Raw genomic sequence first — 20,423 nt, forward strand, 5'->3', positions numbered from 1 at the left:
TTTTTGCTCTTAACTCCAAGAGGGAGTATTTATGCTCGATAGTGGGTTCATGCTGCATTGACACCTGGGACGAGTGACAGAAAGTTCTAAGGTTGTGTTGTGCTTGTTGCCACTAGGGATAAAACATTGATGCTATGTCCGAGGATGTAGTTATTGATTACATTACGCACCATACTTAATGCAATTGTTTGTTGCTTTGCAACTTAATACTGGAAGGGGTTCGGATGATAACACTGAAGGTGGACTTTTTAGGCATAGATGCAGCTTGGATGGCGGTCTATGTACTTTGTCGTAATGCCCAATTAAATCTCACTATACTTATCATGACATGTATGTGCATTGTTATGCCCTCTCTATTTGTCAATTGCCCGACTGTAATTTGTTCACCCAACATGCTTTTATCTTATGGGAGAGACACCTCTAGTGAACTGTGGACCCCGGTCCATTCTTTAATACTGAAATACAAATCTGCTGCAATACTTGTTTTTACTGTTTTCTCTGCAAACAATCATCTTCCACACAATACGATTAATCCTTTGTTACAGCAAGCCGGTGAGATTGACAACCTCACTGTTTCGTTGGGGCAAAGTACTTTGGATTGTGTTGTGCAGGTTCCACGTTGGCGCCGGAATCCCTGGTGTTGCGCCGCACTACATCCCGCCGCCATCAACCTTCAACGTGCTTCTTGGCTCCTCCTGGTTCGACAAACCTTGGTTTCTTTCTGAGGGAAAACTTGCTGCTGTGCGCATCATACCTTCCTCTTGGGGTTCCCAACGAACGTGTGAGTTACACGCCATCAGACCCCTACGGACAACCTTCAGGCTGGACACAGTCATGGAAGATCGATCTGAGCATGACCTCTTTGATGAGTTCTTCAACTTAGATATCTTCGAAACAAGGCCCACCTAAACCGCCTTAGGGCTGAAGATAACAGTGGAACACTGATGCAGATCCTCCTAGGTTTCCTAGGTGTTAGAGACGCAAAGGTGTCACTTTGTTGGCTACGTTGGTTCTAATTATGGATCTGGCTCCAACGAAGCCGAAAACAACACTAAACCCACCCTAGAGGCGCTCGACCTAGTGTCGGAAGATTCGAATGGTGAACCAATGAGCGAAGAACATTATGTTGCCGCCATGAGGGAGTACGAGGTTGTACTCGCTCTTGAAAAGCTAGCAGTTCAGCCTCTCGCCATCTAGCGGGTCTTTATGACCATGCGGAAAAAGGCAAAGCCAAAAAAATCCTTAGGACAGCGCAGAGGCAGCGGCTTACGCGGCCAAAGAGATGCCACTCGCGGCTCCTATCCCACTTGATGGCAAGAACTCCGTGTGTAATAACTTATTGGGACTCCAAGTGCAGAGTGTTTTAGCAAGCGTTTTTTCCCACAAGTTAGGGTGACTCGGGGGATTTATATCAAACTCTCGGAAAATTGGCTTAGATCCAGCAGAATTCTTCCTCTCCTCTTGTAGCAACCTGCAAAATAAAGTTCTTTCCTTGTGTCCCCAACTCCATCGTGTGGTTATCAAGCGCAAGGTTTCGTATTAGTAATGGGAAATACAATTGTAAAAGTAAAGTAAAGTAATTAACCCAAGTAAACTAGATGAAAGCAAATAAAGGCTTGTGGTATTTGGGTTTTGTCTGTTGTCGAGGGTACTCCTTATGTGAGGCTTTCCTGGGTATCAAACCTCATTTCGGTTTATGGAAGAAGATCTTCTTCATGAAGAGATACAACTGCAGTAGCGGGTCCTTCGTCACCAGCGGAGTTGGATTCGTTGTCCGCAAAGACGTTAATTACTTCAATTTTCCAATGAGGGAATATGTCCAAGGATGGAGGTTGAAGTGGTTCTATATCAAAGATTCGTCATCAGCCGACATGCAACTACCACGATTTACCGATCATGGGTCTTTTTTGTAAGTATATATGTGTTTACCCTTGCTATCTGCAGCACTCGTGTAATTTCGAGGCTTTTCTAGCGGAGGGTGAAAGTCCTGTTGATCTTGTCTCGTAGCACTCGTAATTTCAGAGGCTTTAGATGACAATCTTGAGTAAATTTTTGAGTAAACCAATGTTTGTTGTAGTATATGAAAAAGGTTCTCGATAAACTTTGTTCGGTTGCCCCAAATTACTGCAATACTTCAGATAAACGAAACTTGAGTCTTTATAAATATCGTAATCTAAAAATGAAGTGGCTTGAAAAGCCTTATTGAAAGAAAGAAAAATAAATATGCATAATGCTGCCAATCTTCTTTAACCAAGAGGAGGGTTTTTCTTATCTTCGATCTTGTCTAGAGAGCCGGTGGCTTTGGTGTCATCGACGATTCCATCAGAAGTGCTTGCAGCAAGCGCAAGAGTTATACTGTCATCGGCAGAGGCCTTGCTATCAACTGCCGAAGGCCCAACTGCCGAGATTTTCAAGACGGGGTCGTCTGGCTTCTTTTTCACTTTCTTGATGCTCTCATCCTCTTTACCTTTAAGTGCTAATTATTTAGAAGGGAAGTCTACAACTTCTTGCTTTATACCGAACTTGGCAGCAATCCTCTGAAACTCGCGGTCGCAGTTATCTGAGCATGAAAAACTTCCATAGACTGTGATGTTGGTTCCATTATTGCCTGGCATCTTGAGCTTGAGATACGCATAATGTGGCACAACCATGAACTTGGCATAAGCTGATCTTCCGAGTATAGCGTGGTACTGCGATTCCCAATCTACTACCTCGAACTCTATCTTTTCCTTCCTGAAATTGCCAGGCTTCCCAAAGACAACATTTAAGAAAACTCTGCCAAGAGAGTACGCTGGTAAAGTGGGGAGGATGCCATGAAAACATGTGTCAGATTCTTCCAACATCCTCATTGTAATTCCCATATTCTTGACTGTGTTCGCGAATATCAGATTTAAGCCGCTTCCGCCATCCATGAAGACTTTGCTCATATTGTATCCTCCTATTTGCGCTCAACTACCAAGGCAGCATGCCCTGGCTTTGGGATTGTCATCGGGTGATCCGCTCTGCTGAACAGGATACTCTGAGACGACCAATCGATATATTCTGGAACATTTGCCATAGTACTTTCTGCCAGGTTGATTTCTTGAGTCAGCTTCTTCATCTCCCTTCTCGAAACACCAGTTTTGTGGATCATGCTCATCTGTCCCCGTGGTGGAGAGAAGGACTCGTTAGGGTTACGAGGCTGTACTTGCTGAACTTGGTGCTGAGGTGGTGGTGGTGGTGGTGGTTGACTCGGCTGCTGCTGCTGTTGAATAAACTTCTGCATCTCGATAAACTATCGATAGTCCCTGAGCAGGTGGCTCGACTTCTTCTTGTCATCTTTAGAATCGATATATGTGTGCAGGTAACAGGGAGCGTTCAACTGCTCAGCGAAAGGGCGCTCTGGGATCCTTGAGGGTCGTGATTTGTAATTGCCACGGTTCCCGCGGTTGCTGTCCTGTCGATCATCCCGCCTGTCATCGTATCGATCATCTCGACGATCAGAATATCCTGCGGCTACCATGTTGGTATCATCGTATCCGCACTCTTTCTTCTCTTACGGCTTCGACTACCTGAATCATGTCTCGGTTGATCGGCGTCTTCATCGTCACTGCGCAGACGAGGCTTTCGTACATTATCCTCGCCATCAGCCCAACTATTGGCGATTTCCATTAACTTGGTTATGGTCTTCGGCTTTTTACGCCCAAGCTCCTCTATGTAAGATTCGCGTCGGATACCATCGCTGAAAGCGTCGATTGCTCTATCGATAGAGATATCTTTGGCAGTGTTCAGGAGTTTGGTGAACCTCTCGATGTACGTGCGCATCGACTCCTTCGGCTTCTGCTGACAATGACGTAATTCATCGATTCCGATCAGCCTTTCATATGTTGCCTGGAAATTTTTGACGAAAGCGTCTACCAGATCATCCCACGATTTGATGGATCCCTTCGGCAGGCCTCTCAACCAGGTTCGTGTCGAGTCCTTCAGGTAAAGCTGCAAGCACTGCATCGCCGCTATTTGGTTTCCTTTGTATAAGATTACAGTCTGCAGATAATCATCTATCCAGGACGTCGGCTCCTGTTGCCCATCATATTTAGCGGCATCAGTAGGAGTGGGTTTGAACCTTTTGGGTGGCATTGTCTCGCGGATCTTGTAACTTAAATAATCGGCTCCCCTCATCTCGCCGTCGTACTCCTGGCTTTCCTCGGAATCATCACTGTCGTATTCTTCCCTTGCCGCTCGCCGTCGCCTGGCTCTGTCAATCCCGCACCGAGTAATTTCATCTCGAGCGTCTCTCGAACGGTGCCTTCAACCGCTAGCTTGAAGCGTAGATTTCTCTTTCCGTGGAACTAGTTTATCTCCAAGGATTGCGAGGCTTTCCAGGGCACCCCAATGAGCTTGGGCCATAGGACCTTCGGGTGCTAGTTGCTGGTTGATTAAATATGCCACGAGGTTGGCGCTTGCTCCTTCGACGGGCTTTGGCCTCAATATACCCGCAGTGTCTGTGGTCATGAAGGACTTGGATAGGTTTGACGTTATTTCCCTTGCATCATCTTCTGAGAGTCTAGATAACCTTGAATGATGCCTCCCTACACCATGACTGCTTCGAGAGGCGCTTCCATGCGAGGCCCTCCGACGCTCACTAGATTGATCTGCTACAAGTATGCGACGATTGAGATTGGCCTGCTCGTTCGATAACCACACTCGATTCCTCTCCAAGATTCTCCGGTATGCATTAAGAGTTCCAACCGAAGTTCCAGCGGGAAGCGGCGTGTTGTTGGTTATAGCGTCTCGAGCTGCTTCACACTCTTCCTCTGCGATAGTGTAATCGTTGTCGTCGTAAATGGCGCTATTCTCGGAGTTGCATCGCCTGTTGGCGTGTGGAGTGCGATCTCCTTCTTCTCCTCCTCCGTTCCCCGTGCTTCCTGCATTGAGGATAGCATAGATCTAGTGGTGCGCCATCCTCCACGTGGCTGTCTTGATGGCACTGTCGATACTTTCCTCTCCCGATGAGTATCTGGCGCTGCATACGAACGGTGTGTCACTCGATCCTAATCCGTGCTTGTTATCACAGTTTAAGCAGTAGTATGAAGCCATATCAGATGGCATGGAATCATCAGATCGAATCGACATAGAGGACATCGATCGGGTGATCGATGGTGAAGAGGAATTCGTCGAGTCCGTCAAACTGGCCGATAGATCGACTGACGAGGATGCAACCGATCTTGCGGCTGATGGAGATGGTTTCCTGGCTGATTCAGAGACGAACGGCTCAGGAAACCGAAGGATCCCTTCCGCGTTGACGTTGTAATGAATGCTTCCGAACGTCATGCCCAAACCTCCTTGCAGATCCGAAAAGGTCGAGCGAGACGAGTCACTGTGCGGGGTGAACTCGAAGGAACCGAATCGAATCGAATTCCCTGAGCTTGGCGACGAAGGGGCCGGTGATGACGCCGGAGGTGTAGATGAAGCTGCCGACAACATGGCCGAATCTGCCGATGAAGGGTCTTGTGCCAACAGGTTCCCCACAGACGGCGCCAATTGTCGAGGGTACTCCTTGGCAATGCCCTCCGTATGGGGCTTAGGGTAGATGGAATCAAGTAGGCTGACACGAGACATGGGTTATCAAACAAGCGGGGAGAGCGATTTACCCAGGTTCGGGGCCCTCGATGAGGTAAAACCCTTACGTCCTGCATGTCTGACCTTGATTATGAAGATATCGAATTACAATGGGGTGCCGAAGGTTTCGGCTGTGATCTCGTCGAGAGACTAAGTTCTGTAATGACCTAGCTCTAGACTTGCGGTGGCTATCATTACTATGATTGCGTGTGTCCCTCGGCAGCCCCTCTCCTGGCCCTTATATTGGGAGCCAGGTCTCGAGATCTGTCCGGGTACGACTAGGTTACAGAGAGCCCTAGATCTAAACGTTCCTTGTATTCTTCGCGTTCTTGCCTTGTGCTTCAAGAATCCTCCTTCAGAACCGACGCTACGGCCCACCTGGTCGTCGAGTGTCTTCATGGGCCCCTAGCTAGGCTTACAATAATAGTTACCCGAAGGGTAATGCCCACATCATCTGTGTTTAGAGATAGTATTTTTTTTGGTAATTTCGGATTAAATAATAGTGAAAAATATAAAGTATGGTAAAAGTGTTGGAAAGGTGTTTCTACTGATTTAAAATGGACAGGGGTTCATGGGTTCGCTTGTCTACTCTCTTTTTAAGTTGTAGTCGACACTAACAATTCATCAATGAAATAATATCGGTGGTACTTCAACATGTGTTTGATAAGCATTCATATGGCCATTACGTCCTAACATAGAGATGATGCAACACATCCCTCTTATACTCCTCAAGAAGGGGAAAACTCTATGCAATCTTGAATTAAGAATCAACATGGTATAGCCTTGAGTAATTTGACATAATGCTTGAATATCAAATATGCTACCTTGAACAAACAACATTATCACAATGTCACATGATAATTATAGCACATGCATTCACTTTATCCCTAGTGAGGCAGCAAAAGAAAGGTAAAATCCATAGTAGATCTTGAATATGTTTCACTATTCAATCACTACCACCATGGTACTCCATCTAATACACACACTTCTCCCCACACATGTTCTTGCATGCAACTTGGATCAGAATAAGTACTTAAGAACGAGGTACATGATATGCATCTATCGGTACATCTTACACATAATAGGTTCCAATCCCATATATCAATATCTTAGAATAAAGATCCACCATATAGAAATTACATATATGACCATAATCATGTTGGGCAGCTCATATATAACGACATCTATGAAGAACAAGAGATAAATAGATCAAGATACTGCCACAAACCCATAGTCCAGAGGTGGAATACTCCCTCTTCATCATTGTGATAATGCTGGAGATGTTGGAGAAGGTGCAGATCTTTTTGACGGCAGCTCCGGTGGAGTTTCCACCTCCAATCTTTGCTAGTTCTGGCTCTATTTCGGTGTTTCGGTGTTTTCGTGGCGCTCTCCTTGAGGAAGCCTCGGGAAGTCCTTAATATAGCGGTTTTAAGGTCGGACGAAGTCCTTGGGCGAAAGAATCTAGCGAATCGGACGGTTGAAGAATAAAATATATAGGGTGGCACGCCCCCTGCTGGGCGCTCCACCTGGCCTCTTTTGGCCTTCCTAGCCCATCTCGTGAGGTCAAAGTGCTCCAGAAACTTCTCTTTATGAAATATTGACATTCCCGAAATCCTAGCTCTTGACTTTGTTTAGGTCCCTGAAAGATAAAAAAATACATAAAAAAAGGTTTTCTAGAGTTATAACCCAGATAAAGGGGATCATTGGTAAATCCCCAAAAATCAATATAAAACATGGATATAACACCATATATGTTGCAAATATGTGGGTATATGTGTAAACAAACTAAAAAGTTCATGCATGCATTTTACATGCATCAACATCCCCAAACTTAACATATGCTCGTCCTCGAGCATAAAGGTGATAAAACCAACATGGACTTTGGACTTTGGAATTTGTTGCTTTGCTTCTTTTCATTATCACACAAAGTTCACAAGGTTCAATCCTTAAATAATAACAATAAGCAAGTGATCTATACAGTGATATCTTTGCAATCTACAAAACATGCTTAACAATAAGTGGTCTTGTGTTCAAACAAATGAAAAGTATTATAGACCATAAAGCATGCTTGGATGAACCTATAGAATTTTTGGAAGACTCTTTTGTTTGTTTTATTTTTTGATACTCTTATTTTGATTCTTTTGACTCTTGGATAACATAAAGTAAGTAGGGAACATATGTGCTAGACCTCCAATAGTTGGAGCATAAAATAAAGTTTTTAGATATGTAGCTCATGTCAATGGTAATCATAATCATGGAGGTCCAAGCATCTTTTTGTTTCTAAGATTCTATAATTTATGTGCTTGACATCTTACAAGTTGGATGTATCATGCTCCTTGGCACATGCAACCACACCTCATGCTAAATTAGTTTGGTTTTACCATAGACCTTGTTCATATGCATATTGTTTCAACAAAGGGGTACCTCCATGCTTCATGTACGAAGTGCCGAAGAAAATTGGATAATCTTGATTTGTGGGGGGGGCATCCATATCGGTAAGACAAGATAACCGACAAATGGACATACTCTTACAATGTACAATTTTTTATTTTCCTTTTGTTTTATGAAAGGAGATTGAGGATGCCATTGCTGAAAAATTTCAGCATGATTTTTTTTGCATAGCTTCCATTAGCGGCCCAATGTTTTTATCTAACATATATGCATACTCCAAACTTTTGCATGATAGCCCCGATTCATTTGGCACAAGATGATCACCCATAACCAAATGCGTAAACATGAAAACAACTTTGGTGCAATTTTGAAAGTGTTCCCCATGTCAGCATGGTTCCTACTTAACAACACCTACTCATAATATGTCAAACACATAACTTTCCATAGTGGTATCACCCCACACCTTACTTTCTCATGAGCTTAAAACTACACAAAATAGATATTCTAAAGTATTTGGAGGCATAGCACACATATTATACTTGGAGTAGCAAGTGAAGCATAGGTAGGTATGGTGGGTGTTTGGTTTGAGGTGTTTGGAGACAAGTCTTAGCTTGTTTTGATAATTTTTGTGCTAGCAAAAGACCAAGAAGCATGTCATTGTGCCCATAGTGCCAATCACGGCTCCTTACTATTAAAGATTCATGTATGAGCAAAAGGTAGCACTATATAACTCACTAGCAAAATATCATCCATCAAAGTATTTGAAACTAGCAACACTAAGCATATCTTTAAATTTCAGCTTTTTGCTTTCTTTCCCTTTTCTTTTCATGGCATACAACTTATTTTAATCAAGTCTCTCATTCATGGGATAGTTTGTTTCAGTAGATCCGAGAGTTTAAGTAGGTCCAGTGAGGTGCCTTAGGCATCACCAAGCTTATGGTCTTCACCATTCTTGCATAGGTCTTGGTGTGGTGTTCCTCCATTCCATGTCAAAAAACCTTCAACACAAAATTTTCTCCCATTTCTTTTCTATGAGCTGATATTAGTGGTACAAAAATAGAATGATTGCTGCAATATAAACCAAAGACAAAATTCCCCTTGATGGTAATGCAAGCGTATAGTGTCGTACACATTCGTAGCATATCAAAATATTCATCGAAAATCATTTTGGGACCCAAAGAAATGGCTCAAACACTAATAGGAAGAATATGTCCAGATTTTTAGTTGTAGAAAATTAGGTTTAATTCGACCACTTATACATGTCAGGAAGTTTGCCAATTTTTATGCTTATATAGGATGAAAAGTTGCAGCTTCAGTGATTGTTTCGTGATTTTAGGAGTTACCAAAAAGAGTCAAAAAATCACGCCCTAAAAAGTAGCATGCGGAAATCAGCAACTCCTCTTATGTTTCACAACTTTAAGACATCCAAATAGGTTAAACTTGGACATTTATTTGAATGACCAGAGAGATAACAAAAAAAGTAACTCTCTTTCTAATACAAGAGTGCATAGCAAAACTAAAAACTAAAATAACGGGTTGCCTCCCGCAAAGCGCTTTCTGCATAGCCATATAGCTAGCCTTTACTTACTTGTCTTAAGTGGCATGAAGATCATGTGGTAGCTTGTATGTTGGTGTTACCTCCTTCTTCCTTGGAAAGTGTTCCATGCACTTCTTGTGTGGGAATTGAAACTTCAAATTTTCTTCCTTTGGGTCAATGATTGCAATTGTAGTTCTCAAAAAGGGTCTTCCAAGGATTATAGGACTAGAGGGTTTAATCCCCATGTCCGTGATAACAAAATTAACAGGCAAAAAATTCATATGTAACTCAACCATTATATCATTTAATTTCCCAAAGGCTTGTGTGGTTGAGTCATTAGCAAGCAAAAGATTTGGGCATTTTTTCATAGTGTTGAGTTCTAATAGATCATATAATTATTTTGATAGTACAGAGACACTAGATCCAAAATCTAAGATTACATGATGGGTCTCTTTGACAATAGTGATTAATATCTTGGGGATCCAAACACGTCCCCAAGATTTGGTGGTATCATAGCTTTATTCTTGTATCTTTCTATCTTTTCTTTGATTACATACTTTGGTATGTATGAGCTAAATCCTACTTGATGAACATTAATGGATGGGTCATTAGAAAACTTTTGTAAGATATTAATAAGTTCATATCATGATCAAGTAGAGGTTCTTTTGTTTCACTTAGCATTTTAACATCTTCTATTTTCTTTTCTCTAACTATTTAGGTTAAAGATTTAATATCTATCATCAAATACTTCTTGAGGCACTTCACCTTTCTCCAAACTTTCCATAATTTTGACTTCCAGAAGAAAGACATTTAATAATACATAGGTGTTGGAGGCATAAATGTTCATGAAAGCACCACCGCATTCATTATCCAAATATTTCCTATAAGTAATAGCTAGACCCCTATAAAATATGTGCATTAGCATCTAGTCCCTAAGACCATGTTCTGTTCCATAAGCAAGTCCTCTAAATCTTTCCCAAGCTTTTACTAGTAGTTCATCTTCAGTTTGTTAAAAGAGATAATGATTTCCGTAAGGTTACTCAATATTTTAGGGGATCCAAATCTTTCTACAAAGGCATCCTTAACAATAAACCAAGAGCTAAAGTTTCCAGTTGGCCATTTTAATAGCCATCTAATGCATTTCTAGCAAGTGAATATGGAAAATGTTTAACTTTGATTATGTTATTATTTTTGTTGCTTATTGATACGTCTCCGACGTATCGATAATTTCTTGTGTTCCATGCCACATTATTGATGATACCTACATGTTTTATGCACACTTTATGTCATATTCGTGCATTTTCTGGAACTAACCTATTAACAAGATGCCGAAGTGCCAGTTCCTGTTTTCTGCTGTTTTTGGTTTCAGAAATCCTAGTAACGAAATATTCTCGGAATTGGACGAGACGAAGAACCACGATACGGAAAACCTTCCAGAGCCGCCGCCATCGCGAAGCCAAGATCTGGGGGACAGGAGTCTCTGTTCCGGCACCCTGCCGGAGCGGGGAAGTGCCCCGGAAGGCTTCTCCATCGACACCGCTGCCATCTCCACCGCCATCTTCATCACCGCTGCTGCTCCCATGAGGAGGGAGTAGTTCTCCATCGAGGCTCGGGGCTGTACCGGTAGCTATGTGGTTAATCTCTCTCCATGTACTTCAATACAATGATCTCATGAGCTGCTTTACATGATTGAGATTCATATGAGTTTTGTATCACAATTCATCTATGTGCTACTCTAGTGATGTTATTAAAGTAGTTCTATTCCTCCTGCACGTGTGTAAAGGTGACTAGTGTGTGCACCGTGTGGTTCTTGTCGTAGGCTATGATCATGATCTCTTGTAGATTGTGGAGTTAATTATCATTATGATGGTATTGATGTGATCTATCCTGGTTATGTTGATCTATCTTACACTAAAGGTTACTAAAATATGAGCATTATTGTGGAGCTTGTTAACTCCGGCATTGAGGGTTCGTGTAATCCTACGCAATGTGTTCATCATCCAACAAAAGTGTAGAGTATGCATTTATCTATTCTGTTATGTGATCAATGTTGAGAGTGTCCACTAGTGAAAGTGTAATCCCTAGGCCTTGTTCCTAAATACTGCTGAGTTACTACCGCTTGTTTATTGTTTTATCTAGCGTTACTACTGCTGCAATACTACCACCATCAACTACACGCCAGCAAGCTATTTTCCGGCACCGTTGCTACTTGCTCATACTTATTTATACCACCTGTATTTCACTATCTCTTCGCCGAACTAGTGCACCTATTAGGTGTGTTGGGGACACAAGAGACTTCTTGCTTTGTGGTTGCAGGGTTGCATGAGAGGGATATCTTTGACCTCTTCCTCCCCGAGTTCGATAAACCTTGGGTGATCCACTTAAGGGAAAACTTGCTCGCTGTTCTACAAACCTCTCGCTCTTGGGGGCCCAACACCGTCTACAGGAAAGGAGGGGGAACGTAGACATCAAGCTATTTTCCGGCGCCGTTGCCGGGGAGGAAAGGTAAAAGGCTCTCATACTACGGTCCCGGGTAAAGTATTTTTACGCGCGCCGTTGTGTGTGTGCTCGAAGCTATTTCCTTTAGATCCTGCAATTGCATCTTTTTGTTTCTTGTTTACACTAGTTTGGCATAATGTACAAGAGTGAGCTTCTTATTCTATTTCCTGATTTAAAACATGGATTGTTTGATGCGAAAATTAAAAAACCTATGAAATCTTCTTTGCATGCTGGTAGTAATATTAGTATGAACGCTTTGAACACCATTGTTGACAATAATATAGAAAGTTCTAAGCTTGGGGAAGCTGGTTTTCATGATCTTTTTAGTCCCCCAAGCATTGAGGAGAAAATTTTCTTTGATGATACTTTGTCTCATATTTATGATGATAATGATAGTGGTCTTTTGGTGCCACCTACTATGGAGAGTAAATTTTGTTGTGATTATACTATGCCTCCTACACTTGATGAGAATAATAATGATAGCTACTTTGTTGAATTTGCTCCCACTACAACTAATAAATTTGATTATGCTTATGTGGAGAGTAATAATTTTATGCATGAGACTCATGATAAGAATGCTTTATGTGATAGTTATATTGTTGAGTTTGCTCATGATGCTACTGAAAGTTATTATGAGAGAGGAAAATATGGTTGTAGAAATTTTCATGTTACTAAAACACCTCTCTATGTGCTGAAATTTTTGAAGCTACACTTGTTTTATCTTCCTATGCTTGTTACTTTGCTCTTCATGAACTTGTTTATTTACAAGATTCCTATGCATAGGAAGCATGTTAGACTTAAATTTGTTTTGAATTTGCCTCTTGATGCTCTCTTTTGCTTCAAATACTATTTCTTGCGAGTGCATCATTAAAACTGCTGAGCCCATCTTAATGGCTAAAAAGAAAGAACTTCTTGGGAGATAACCCATGTGTTATTTTGCTACAGTACTTTGTTTTATATTTGTGTCTTGGAAGTTGTTTACTACTGTAGCAACCTCTCCTTATCTTAGTTTTGTGTTTTGTTGTGCCAAGTAAAATCTCTATGGTAAAGTTGATACTAGATTTGGATTGCTGCGCAGAAACAGCATTGCTGTCTGTCACGAATCTGGGTCTAATTCTCTGTAGGTAACTCAGAAAATTATGCCAATTTACGTGAGTGATCCTCAGATATGTACGCAACTTTCATTAGTTTTGAGTTTTTCCATTTGAGCAAGTCTGGTGCCATTTTAAAATTCGTCTTTACGGACTGTTCTGTTTTTGACAGATTCTGCCTTTTATTTCGCATTGCTTCTTTCGCTGTGTTGGGTGGATTTCTTTGTTCCATTACCTTCCAGTAGCTTTGAGCAATGTCCAGAAGTGTTAAGAATGATTGTGTCACCTCTGAACATGTGAGTTTTTGATTATGCACTAACCCTCTAATGAGTTTGCTTAAAGTTTGGTGTGGAATAAGTTTTCAAGGGTCAAGAGAGGAGGATGATATACTATGATCAAGGAGAGTGAAAGCTCTAAGCTTGGGGATGCCCCGGTGGTTCACCCCTGCATATTTCAAGAAGACTCAAGCGTCTAAGCTTGGGGATGCCCAAGGCATCCCCTTCTTCATCGACAAATTATCAGGTTCCTTCTCTTGAAACTATATTTTTATTCGGCCACATCTTATGTACTTTACTTGGAGCGTTTGTGTGCTTTTGTTTTTGTTTTTGTTTGAATAAATGCTTGTGTGGGAGAGAGACACGCTCCGCTGGTTCATATGAACACATGTGTTCTTAGCTCATAATATTCATGGCAAAGTTTCCTCTTCGTTAAATTGTTATATGGTTGGAATTGGTAAATGATACATGTAGTAAATTGCTATAATGTCTTGGATAATGTGATACTTGGCAATTGTTGTGCTCATGTTTAAGCTCTTGCATCATATACTTTGCACCCATTAATGAAGAAATACTTAGAGCTTGCTAATTTGGTTTGCATATTTGGTTTCTCTAGAGTCTAGATAACATCTAGTATTGAGTTTTGAACAACAAGGAAGACGGTATGGAGTCTTATAATGTTTACCATATGTCTTTTATGTGAGTTTTGCTGTACCGTTCATCCTTGTGTTTGTTTCAAATAACCTTGCTAGCCTAAACCTTGTATCGAGAGGGAATACTTCTCATGCATCCAAAATCCTTGAGCCAACCACTATGCCATTTGTGTCCACCATACCTACCTACTACATGGTATTTATCCGCCATTCCAAAGTAAATTGCTTGAGTGCTACCTTTAAAATTCCATCATTCACCTTTGCAATATATAGCTCATGGGACAAATAGCTTAAAAACTATTGTGGTATTGAATATGTACTTATGCACTTTATCTCTTATTAAGTTGCTTGTTGAGCGATAACCATGTTTCTGGGGACGCCATCAACTATTCTTTGGATATCATGTGAGTTGCTATGCATGTCCGTCTTGTCTGAAGCAAGAGAGATCTACCACCTTCATGGTTGGAGCATGCATATTGTTAGAGAAGAACTTTGGGCCGCTAACTAAAGCCATGATTCATGGTGGAAGTTTCAGTTTGGACATATATCCTCAATCTCATATGAGAATAATAATTGTTGCCACATGCTTATGCATTAAAGAGGAGTCCATTATCTCGTTGTCCATGTTGTCCCGGTATGGATGTCTAAGTTGAGAATAATCAAAAGCGAGAAATCCAAAATGCGAGCTTTCTCCTTAGACCTTTGTACGAGGCGGCATGGAGGTACCCCATTGTGACACTTGGTTAAAACATGTGCATTGCAAAGATCCGGTAGTCCAAGTTAATTAGGACAAGGTGCGGGCACTATTAGTATACTATGCATGAGACTTGCAACTTATAAGATATAATGTACATAACTCATATGCTTTATTACTACCGTTGACAAAATTGTTTCATGTTTTCAAAATAAAAGCTCTAGCACAAATATAGCAATCGATGCTTTCCTCTTTGAAGGACCATTCTCTTTACTTTTATGTTGAGTCAGTTCACCTATTTCTCTCCACCTCAAGAAGCAAACACTTGTGTGAACCGTGCATTGATTCCTACATATTTGCATATTGTACTTGTTATATTACTCTATGTTGACTATTATCCATGAGATATACATGTTACAAGTTGAAAGCAACCGCTGAAACTTAATCTTCCTTTGTGTTGTTTCAATGCCTTTACTTTGATTTATTGCTTTATGAGTTAACTCTTATGCAAGACTTATTAATGCTTGTCTTGAAGTACTATTCATGAAAAGTCTTTGCTTTATGATTCACCTGTTTACTCATGTCATCACCATTGTTATGATCGCTGCATCCACTACATATGTTTACAAATAGTATGATCAAGGTTATGATGGCATGTCACTTCAGAAATTATCTTTGTTATCGTTTTACCTGCTCGGGACGAGCAGAACTAAGCTTGGGGATGCTTGATACGTCTCCGACGTATCGATAATTTCTTGTGTTCCATGCCACATTATTGATGATACCTACATGTTTTATGCACACTTTATGTCATATTCGTGCATTTTCTGGAACTAACCTATTAACAAGATGCCGAAGTGCCGGTTCCTGTTTTCTGCTGTTTTTGGTTTCGTAAATCCTAGTAACGAAATATTCTCGGAATTGGACGAGACGAAGAACCACGATACGGAAAACCTTCCAGAGCCGCCGCCATCGCGAAGCCAAGATCTGGGGGACAGGAGTCTCTGTTCCGGCACCCTGCCGGAGCGGGGAAGTGCCCCCGGAAGGCTTCTCCATCGACACCGCTGCCATCTCCACCGCCATCTTCATCACCGCTGCTGCTCCCATGAGGAGGGAGTAGTTCTCCATCGAGGCTCGGGGCTGTACCGGTAGCTATGTGGTTAATCTCTCTCCATGTACTTCAATACAATGATCTCATGAGCTGCTTTACATGATTGAGATTCATATGAGTTTTGTATCACAATTCATCTATGTGCTACTCTAGTGATGTTATTAAAGTAGTTCTATTCCTCCTGCACGTGTGTAAAGGTGACTAGTGTGTGCACCGTGTGGTTCTTGTCGTAGGCTATGATCATGATCTCTTGTAGATTGTGGAGTTAATTATCATTATGATGGTATTGATGTGATCTATCCGGTTATGTTGATCTATCTTACACTAAAGGTTACTAAAATATGAGCATTATTGTGGAGCTTGTTAACTCCGGCATTGAGGGTTCGTGTAATCCTACGCAATGTGTTCATCATCCAACAAAAGTGTAGAGTATGCATTTATCTATTCTCGTTATGTGATCAATGTTGAGAGTGTCCACTAGTGAAAGTATAATCCCTAGGCCTTGTTCCTAAATACTGCTGAGTTACTACTGCTTGTTTATTGTTTTACTGCGTTACTACTGCTGCAATACCACCACCATCAACTACACGCCCACAAGCTATTTTCTGGCACCGTTGCTACTGCTCATACTTATTCATACCACCTGTATTTCACTATCTCTTCGCCGAACTAGTGCACCTATTAGGTGTGTTGGGGACACAAGAGACTTCTTGCTTTGTGGTTGCAGGGGTTGCATGAGAGGGATATCTTTGACCTCTTCCTCCCTGAGTTCGATAAACCTTGGGTGATCCACTTAAGGGAAAACTTGCTGCTGTTCTACAAACCTCTGCTCTTGGGGGCCCAACACTGTCTACAGGAAAGGAGGGGGAACGTAGACATCACTTATATTCAGAGCCTTGCATCTTTCATTGAATTTTCTTAGATGCATCATAGGATCCTCCTTTGGTTTTCCATGAAAGCGGTTTTCATAAATTGATTTTAGTATTGCGGGATCAATTTCAAAGGGTTCAATGGGTATTTCATCTTTTTGTGGAAAGTTTCTTACATTAAAATGCCAATAAGTTCTTTTATCCATTCGATCTTTAAAGAGTTACACTAAGTTTTATGTGTTTTAAAGAGAAACTAAATGAAAGACTAAAAACAAGAAAAAAATTACTTTGAAAATCTATAGGAGAAACAAAATATCACATGGTGCAACCTCCCCAAGCTTAGGTGTTTGCACAAAGTTGATGAAGATGTTGTTGTGATGTCCCGCCTGCAACTATATGGCGCCAGAAAATGTACAAGCAGCTGATGTGGAGGTTAACCAAACTGCAACCAAAGTGATGTGTAGCTTATAGCGATTCCCCGGCAATGGCACCAGAAAATGTTCTTGATGGCAGCAACTCCGTGTGTACCAACTCGTTGGGACTCCAAGTGGAGAGTATTGTAGCAAGCGTCTTTTCCCCACAAGGGTGACTCGAGCGTGTATATCAAACTCTCTGGAAATTGGCTTTCAAAATAAAGTTCTTGCCCTGTGTTCCCAACTCCACCGTGTGGTTTTCAAGCACAAGTGTAAAATTAAAGTAAAGTAATGTAAAGTAATTAACCTAAGTAAACTAGATGAAAGTGAATAAAGGCTTGTGGTATTTGGGGTTTGTCTGTGTGTAGAGATAGTATTTTTTGGTAATTTTGGATTAAATAATAGTGAAAAAGTACGGTAAAAGTGTTGGAAAGGTGTTTCTACTGATTTAAAATGGACAGGGGTTCACGGTTTCGCTTGTCTACTCTCTTTTTAAGTTGTAGTGGACACTAAAAATTCATCAATGAAATGATATTGGTGGTACTTCAACATGTGTTTGATAAGCATTCATATGACCATTACGTCCTAACATATAAATGATGCAACACATCCCTCTTATACTCCTCAAGAAGGGGAAAACTCTATGCAATCTTGAATTAAGAATCAACAGAGTATAGCCTTGAGTAATTTGACACAATGCTTGAATATCAAATATGCTACCTTGAACAAACAACATTATCATAATGTCACATGATAATTATAGGACATGCATTAACTTTATCCCTAGTGAGGTAGCAAAACAAATGTAAACGCTATAGTAGATCTTGAATTTGTTGTCACTATTAAATCACTACCACCATGTTACTCCATCTAATACACACTTCTCCCCACACATGGTCTTGCATAGAAGTTGGATCGGAACAAGTACTTAAGAACGGGGTACATGATATGCATCTATCAATACATCTTACACATAATAGGTTCCAATCTCTTATATCAATATCATAGAATAAAGATGATCATTATCATGTTGGGCAACTTATATGGTACTAAATCTATGAAGAACAAGAGAGAAATAGATCAAGATACTGCCACAAACCCATAGTCCAGAGGTGGACTACTGCCTCTTCATCATGGTGATGATGGTGGAGATGTTGGAGAAGGTGCGGATCTTTCCGGAGGAGTTTCCCCCTCCAATCTTCGCTGGTTTTGGCTCTATTTCGGTGTTTCGGTGTTTCTGCGTCGCTCTCCTCGAGGAAGCCTTGGGAAGTCCTTCATACAAGGGTTTTTAGGTCAGACGAAGTCACTGGGCGAGAGAATCTAGAGAACCGGACGGTCCAAGAAGAAAAGAGGTAGGGTGCCCCCCACCCCCCTTGCTGGGCGCGCCACTTGGCCTCTTTTGGCCTTCCTGGCCCATCTCGTGAGGTCAAAGTGCTCTAGAAGCTTCTCTTTATGAAATATTGATATCCTCGAAGTACTAGCTCAATTTGACTTCGTTTAGGTCCCTGGAAGTTAAAAGTGCACAAAACATGATTTTCTTGTCCCGCGGAGTTATAACGCAAATAAAGGTGATCATTGGTAAATACCCAAAAATTAATATAAATATGGATATAACCTCATATATATATATAGCAAATATGTGGGAATAGGTGTCAAAAAACTAGAAAATTCATGCATGCATTTACATGCATCATCACCTCAGTAGCAGCCACATGAAATCCAAACTAGAGGTAGCGGACCTATGACTGGTAGGGAATCCCCCCCCCCGCCTCTTCCTTTGGCTTCGAACGTCGGTGGTCCCTTCATCACTCCGATGGACAAAATCATGTATGGCCAGCTCCTCACGCAAGCTAGATCGCGTCTAGGATGTCATCAAGCTCGACACCAAGCGCCATGATCTTTTGGAGGAGGCCAAGTACTACACATAACACCACTAGAACCTAAACCAAAACCTGTAGATCACAGAGGATGCAATGAAGCGGGCAAAGACACTGGAAATGAGTGCATGAGGTTCATAGCTCAACAAAAGGAGAAAGCCTTCCTAAGTTGGTCCTTAATTTCCAATGAAGTTTTGAAGCCCCCCACCCCGCTGCCAACGAATAGCTTGTCCCGAGGGACATATACTTCACCCCGACATCCAAGCTAGCAGAGAAGCAACTCAAGATCACCGACCCTTACATTGACAAGGATGACAAGCAAGTTATGCCAACCCCAATCAAAAACATAGCAGTGGGCAAGCACATAATGGAGCAGGATCCATCCTCGGTATTGATTGCTTCGGTGTACGACCTCTGTACTAAGGTTTTGAAAGAACAAGAAAGAATTGGGACCTTACAAAGGATCGCCTTCGATACGGAGCTATGCGAGTCAAGTACAGGAAATTGCCACATCAAAAGATCTCCACCTCCGGTCGTCTACGGAGGACCTCGGTTTAACGAGTCACACACTGCCTCTGGCGCTACGAAGGATAAGGGTAACGACACTAAGTCAACGAACACATCGTGATACTCACTGCAATAATATGACACCTCCACGACAGAAATGCCGTTCAGCAGAAAATCACCCGCAAGGTGGCATAGTAATTCGTGAACAAGGCACCCCAGGTGGAGTAGAGATGATGGTCGCAAAAAACAAGTTGGACGGTGACATCACAACGAGGGTCGCGGCGATCAAGGTAGCCATCACCAACGTGGCATCAATTATGATGGTCGCGACAGGTCGCAAGGCAGAGGAAGCAATAAAACCTATGCACCACCACGGTTGCCACCTAGAAGTCACCATGGGGGATGGCCAAGAAAGGTCGTGCAGTTTGCGCAACAAAAACCATGTCCTCCTCTCATGAAGGCAACAATAAGCAGCGGGAGCCTACAACTTTGGATGCACGTATGTGCATTGACCCTATCCACGAAGCCCGTCATCTCTTTTATGTCGGACCAAAGTGTTTTGGCCCTCGCATCCACAAGGAGTTCATCTATAGGGGGTTTCAAGATCGAAAAAGAACGTTAGGGCGTATGATTTGTGTTCAAAATCCGTCTACCTAGTTGTAGGACTACTTCAACACGTGGAGTTTGCTGGTGGGACCCCTAATATTGCACTTAGGTAGGTACCTCATGTTGATGCTAATAGGAACGACATGAAAATGGATCGAATGACTTGCCAGAAAAGTCCATCCAAAACAAGTTCAATATGCAGATTGTATTCACCAACAACTTGGAATGCATGTTGTTGTGGGTATACTTTATGGGTATATATCAACGGCATGGCCTACATCCGGCAAGCCCGGGTGGCCCAT

This window comes from Lolium rigidum, chromosome 1, assembly GCF_022539505.1.
Source record: "Lolium rigidum isolate FL_2022 chromosome 1, APGP_CSIRO_Lrig_0.1, whole genome shotgun sequence".
NCBI lineage: Eukaryota > Viridiplantae > Streptophyta > Magnoliopsida > Poales > Poaceae > Lolium > Lolium rigidum.